This window comes from Leptonychotes weddellii, chromosome 7 (genome assembly GCF_054177405.1).
Source record: "Leptonychotes weddellii isolate Sample4059 chromosome 7, ASM5417740v2, whole genome shotgun sequence".
NCBI lineage: Eukaryota > Metazoa > Chordata > Mammalia > Carnivora > Phocidae > Leptonychotes > Leptonychotes weddellii.
In genome coordinates this window covers 71754065-71760274 of record NC_138375.1, presented here as the reverse complement: position 1 = coordinate 71760274, position 6210 = coordinate 71754065, and the positions used below count along the sequence as shown (strand labels likewise).

General features: G+C 37.3%; 1 long non-coding RNA gene and 1 pseudogene across 1 annotated transcript in view; both read left to right on the top strand.

Annotated features, from left to right (window-relative positions):
• The window catches only part of LOC145722476 (interferon regulatory factor 6-like), a 2373-nt pseudogene extending 866 nt beyond the window's left edge, over positions 1 to 1507 (top strand).
• The window catches only part of LOC145722477 (uncharacterized), a 138414-nt gene extending 132575 nt beyond the window's left edge, over positions 1 to 5839 (top strand). Inside the window, exons 3-4 of the long non-coding RNA XR_014146780.1 lie at positions 2557 to 2593; positions 5779 to 5839. This is a non-coding gene — a long non-coding RNA (uncharacterized LOC145722477). The remainder of the gene's footprint in view (positions 1 to 2556; positions 2594 to 5778) is intronic.
• Positions 5840 to 6210: the final 371 nt, after the last annotated feature.

The window sequence follows — 6210 nt, the reverse complement described above, 5'->3', positions numbered from 1 at the left end:
GCCTGGGTGGCTCAGTCGTTAAGCGTCTGCCTTCGGCTCAGGTCATGATCCCAGGGTCCTGGGATCGAGTCCCACATCGGGCTCCCTGCTCCGCGGGAAGCCTGCTTCTCCCTCTCCCACTCCCCCTGCTTGTGTTCCTGCTCTCACTATGTCTCTCTCTGTCAAATAAATAAATAAAATCTTAAAAAAAAAAAAAAAACTGAAGCTCTGGAAATAGATGTTACCCCAGGCACCTATACAGCCCTTCTAGAGCTCTCCAGAGCTGTGGATCAGCTCTCTCCCATGACTGACCTGGACATCAAGTTTCAGTACCGTGGGAAGGAATAGGGGCAGACCATGACCGTGAGCAACCCCCAGGGCTGCCGGCTCTTCTATGGGGACCTGGGTCCCATGCCTGACCAAGAGGAGCTCTTTGGTCCTGTCAGCCTGGAGCAGGTCAAGTTCCCAGGTCCAGAGTATATCACCAATGAGAAGCAGAAGCTGTTCACCAGTAAGCTGCTAGACGTCATGGACAGAGGACTGATCCTGGGGGTCAGCGGTCATGCCGTTTATGCCATGACCACTGGCATGTACTGGTCTGGGCCATGTGCCCCATCACTTGTTGCCCCCAACCTGATTGAGAGACAAAAGAAGGTCAAACTGTTTTGCCTGGAAACGTTCCTTAGTGATCTCATTGCCCACCAGAAAGGACAGATAGAGAAGCAGCCACCATTTGAGATCTACTTATGCTTTGGGGAAGAATGGCCAAATGGGAAACCCCTGGAAAGGAAACTCATCGTGGTTCAGGTCATTCCAGTGGTAGCTCGGATGATCTACGAGATGTTTTCTGGTGATTTTACACAGTCCTTTGACAGTGGCAGTGTCTGCCTGCAGATCTCAACTCCAGACATCAAAGATAACATCGTTGCTCAACTGAAGCAGCTGTACGGCATCCTCCAAACCCAGGAAAGCTGGCAGCCCATGCAGCCCACCCCCAGCATGCAACTAGCCCCTGCCCTGCCAGCCCAGTAATCATGAATGCCATCTTTTTTACAGTATTGTACATATAGGTATTTTTTATTACTCAGATTTAACCAGCTTTTAAACTTCTTCTTTCTAACAATGTTAGTGGCCTCCAATTCTCCACATATGCCTGGCTTTTAAAGTTGATTTAATTTATGGAAAAATCACCCTTCTTATTCCCCCTTTCTTTTTTAAACCTCGCAATGTTAGTGTAATGTAGTAGAGGGAGATTTGGCCTGGGACTTTGGACAACAGCGTTCTAGCTGCAGCTTTGCTTCAGTGGTATGACCTTGAACACCAAGTCATTTAACCTCTAGGCTTCAGATTTATTACTGTAAAACGAAGGGGTTGGAATAATGCCTGAAATATTGCCAGTTAAAACTCTGACCTGATGACTTCACTCTACTTGTACAAGGCAGAACTGCCTGGAACAGAACCCTTCTGCATTGTTCTTGCACCACATTTTTTTCTTGCTTTCATTAAATTTCCCTCAAGCAAAAAAAAAAAAAAAAATCAGATCTTTTGGGCCCTCTGATTCACTATATAAATTCTAGAATCAGCTTTTTAATTTCCACCAAAAAAAAAAATGCTGAGATTTTTGAGTGCAAATGAAATGAGTCTATAGATCCATTTAGGGGGGTTGATATCTTTAAAATGTTGACTCTTTTCATCAGTGAACATCCCTTCATTTATTTAAGTCTATGATTGTCCAATAATGTTTTCTCGTTTTCTTTTTTGAGGATTTGCCTAAGTACTTGATACTTTTGATGCTATTTATAAAGGGCATTTAAATTGTTTTTTATTTTTTAAAATATTATAGTCTTTGTTGGTTAGAAATAAAACTGATTGTTTTTATATGACCATATCTGTAGACTCTTGGGATTTTCTACATAAAGAAATGTATCATCCACTAATAATGACAATTTTATTTATTATTTTTCAATCATACTTCCTTTTTTAAACCTTATTGCTCTGGCTAGAACTATAGTATAAAGTTGAATGGAAGTGGTGAGTGCAAGAATTCTTGTCTCATTTCTAATCCCAAAAGTTTTATAAGATATGACTAAGTCAACTTCAATAAATTATACTATATGACTTTCCAAAATCGTTTTATGATTTTGTACTTCCAATGACAGGGCAATAGTTCTAGTGGGAATACTAAGCATCTATGTGAATCTAGACTTCTGATAGTCTGTTTTTGTATTTCTCCATTCTCCCTTCCGTTTCAAAATTCAACCACTGGAAGAAAAAACAAAACCATTACAGAGATTTGCTTCTGAGCATGAAGTGAAAACGAAGAGGTTTGAAGACAGGGGTGGGGTTGGACAGAAAGCAAGATTCAGAAGGATGTATTTGGTTTACTCCATATTCTTCCATATTGTTACATTCCTCATATCCCTAGTATATTCTAGTGTGTCATTTTTAATTCCTAGGAAAAGAATTGGGAAAAAAGAAGGGTAAAATAAAAATAGTATTTTAAATGAATGAACTTGAAAACATTAAAATTACTTAAGTGTACATGAGCAAAGATGCATTTTTATTTTTACTTCACAGGATCTTGGCTAATGACACAGAAAAAGACCAAGTGCAGGTATGTACTCCACAAATCTGGATATAATTGCATCCTTCCACTGCCCTCATAGTCTGAGGCTTTCCTTCACACCCAAGAGAGGCTTGTGGCAAAATAATATATGAAGAAGACACATCTTCACAAACTTATACTTCATTTGAAGTTTTTTATTTTAGGTTTTCTACAAATTATTTGGATATTTAAGTGTGGGTTTTATAACATTGAATAATTATCTGGATCTGAATGTGTGTTTTAAAAAAAAAACTGATTTTCTTCCCAATACAATTTCATAGTGATTTTCCACTGATGAAAAACCACAGTCATATTTCTTTTCCTACGTATTTTGAAAAATGAAACTAATGAGACTCTGGAAGCCAGACAGTATTTCATCTTCAAAAATGCACTTAAACATAATTATATTCAGCTCTCCCCCACATTTTTACCTGCTTTGAAGCTCTCTTCCATGGCACAAAGATTTTATTGGACGATATTGGAGAACTTATCAGCTGGCATGGTGTTAATTCTATGTTGTCAGTATAGCTTTCGTTGGTGCAACAAAAAGAAAATTGCATGATATTCTCCTTTTTAAGTCCAATTCTTATTACAAGTTTTGTGTACTTCTCTCTCTTCCTTGGCAAAAATTTTCTTTTAAAGAATGCCAAGTTAGGGGGCGCCTGGGTGGTTCAGTTGGTTAAGCGACTGCCTTTGGCTCAGGTCATGATCTTGGAGACCTGGGATCGAGTCCCACATCGGGCTCCCTGCTCAGCAGGGAGTCTGCTTCTCTCTCTGACCCTCTTCCCTACTCATGCTCTCTCTCTTTCTCTCTCTCTCAATAAATAAATAAAAATCTTAAAAAAAAAAATAAATAAATAAATAAATAAATAAAGAATGCCAAGTTCTTATGTGAACCTGAATGCAATGGTAATGAAAATAGTGTTTGAGTGGGTTCTTGGACTCCTCATCTGAACAGACTGGCTAGAAGACTGGCCTTTTGGTACAGGAGGACTCCTGAGCGTGTCCTTTTAGTGCGATCCTTTCTCTAAGCCATCCCTTTTTATGAAAGGATGCTTTATTGAGCTATTGTTCTATTTGTAAATGGCTCCATATTGTATAAAAACAGAGCATGTCATTTCATGTACATATTGAAGAGAGAACTCAACTGTGCTGCAGAAGAGCTGGTTTTAAACTTGCTTAGTTTCTGCTCATCAACTAGATGATTCTTGAGGCCTGTTGGCTCACTTGGAAATGAGGTATTTGTATTTGATAATGCCTAAAAGCCATTTCAGTTCTAATAATCTATATAAAGCTTAGGAAGGGAACTATTCTATTAATTTCTTAATGATGCAGCTTTAAGTTGTAGTAGAGGGAGAAACAAGGTGGTTTTCAAATTTTTATTTACATTTAGAATGGAATCAAGCAGTTAGGTGAGAACACTAATATGTAGCGGTGATATATTTTGTGATACCTTTTGTTGAAAGAAACAGTTTGGAAGGATGCCCCAAGTTTGTTTTTTCCCCCCTCACTCCTGGGCTTCCTACATAACCCTCCATTTCTAGAAATAAGGGGAAGAAATAAGGGCTTCCTACACAACCCTCCATTTCTAGAAATAAGGGGAAGTCTTGAGCAATTGGTTTCAAACTGGGCTTGTAAAACCCTAGAGTTCTACATAGCCTTTCAGAGAGTTTACAAACATTTGATATGAATTTCCCTTTTTAATATATATATAAAACATGTATATCTTTATTTTAAAGTATAGTATTTATTTATTTAACAAATATTCACAGAATGCCTATTATATGTTGAGAACAGTCCTCAGGTCTCAGAATTCAGGAATATACAGAAACAGACAAAAATCCCTGCCCTCCATTAAATTTATATTCCAGTAGTGGTAGGAAGGAAGGAAAAAAGAAAAAGAAAGGAAGGAAGGAAGGAAGGAAGAAAGAAAGGAAGGAAGGAAGGAAGGAAGAAAGAAAGAAAAAAAAGAAAGAGAAAGAAAGAAAGAAAAATATATAAAATGAAAATTTTATAAGAGTAACAGGAAAATTAAGCAGAGGCTACAAAATCTATCAGAAGATTAGAGTACATCTGTCTGAAAAGATGTGGTTTAATAAAGACGTGAAGGAAGTGGGGAGAGAGCCAGAGGAATAGCAGATGCAAAGGCCCTAAGACAGGATGGACTATGCCTGGTGGGCTGAATCAAGAAGGCAATAGAAAGAGAAGAGGCTAGGGAAAGAATAGAGGTCTCTGACTTTAACACTTTAGAAAGCTTTAACCCCTTCATCAGTGCTATGTGGTCCAGTACTTTTATGTGAAGCTCACCTGTATTCTCTTCATATACATTTGAATATGGTACTGAACAAGAATGTTTATTTCTATACTAATCTTGTTCAAAATCAGGCCTGTAGCAGTCCATTCAAACAAAAACTATATATTTTTGGGACACCTGGGTGGTCAGCAGGTTAAGTGTCTGCATTCGGCTCAGGTCATGATCTTAGGGTTCTGGGTTCGAGCCCCATGTCGGGCTCCCTGTTCAGCAAGGAGTCTGCTTCTCCCTCTTCCTCTGCCTCTCCTCCTGGCTTGTGGTCTCTCTCTCTCTCACTCACTCTTTCAAATAAATAAATAAAATCTTAAAAAAAAAAAACTATATATTTTTATGGCAACACATGTGGTTTATGTTAAATTACATGCCAAGCAAGACTTAGGTATATCTGTTTACTTTTCCCACAACAAGCAAATTCATAACATATTGAAAACATTAAATTGTAATTAGCTCTAACCATCATTTTAGGTTTAGATTACTTCTAATCTAACATATTTATTGATAAGGAATGCAAACTATTTTTTAAATATTGTTATTCCATGCAACTCAAAATACAAATTGTCATTTACATCCCTTTCAGGCTTCCAAAGTGGTTAATTAATAACATCTTGAGACTTCGCAATAAACTGCTATCTTTTACAAAATTAGTATTTTTTTCTTACTGGATAACCAAACAAAATTCAACTGTAAGTTGGGTGTTGAAACCGACATGACCGAAAATAGCATCCAGAGACCCCAATATCAAGTTATTATGTTCATTAAAACAGTCTCATGTATCTCACAAATTAGATTAATAAAAAATAAATGCTATAAATTTGAAATTAAAAAATAAATTTATATTAATGAAATTGCCCCTTTATCTGGTTAATCTATGTAATTTTTACAGACTTGGTGCCTAGTGAGAAATGGATGGAAGGTGATTCTGGAGAAGTCATAAGTGCAAGCAGGTAAGGGAGTGTATTCTCTTCTTTTCAGTCTTCATTTATTCATCCCCTCGTGTAAGTAGAAAAATGAGTTTTTGATTAAATATATATATATTTCCATCCTTATCATTATCTGGGGGCCCATTCTGGAAGGAGCCACTGATGCTAAAATCATTCGGTGAAAGTTTGCTGGAAAACAGAATATTCATATTATTTATATGATGACAAAGAATTACCTCATAGGTTAGTTAATTTATAAAGGAGAGATGGTACCTTTGTGAAAGAGAGAACTTTCATAAACTACTTTAACCAAGTGATTAAGTTTTGTATCATGTGCCTCCAGAGATGATGAAATGGCAAGTGTACAATGCCACCTAGGTCGTGTTGTCAAAATT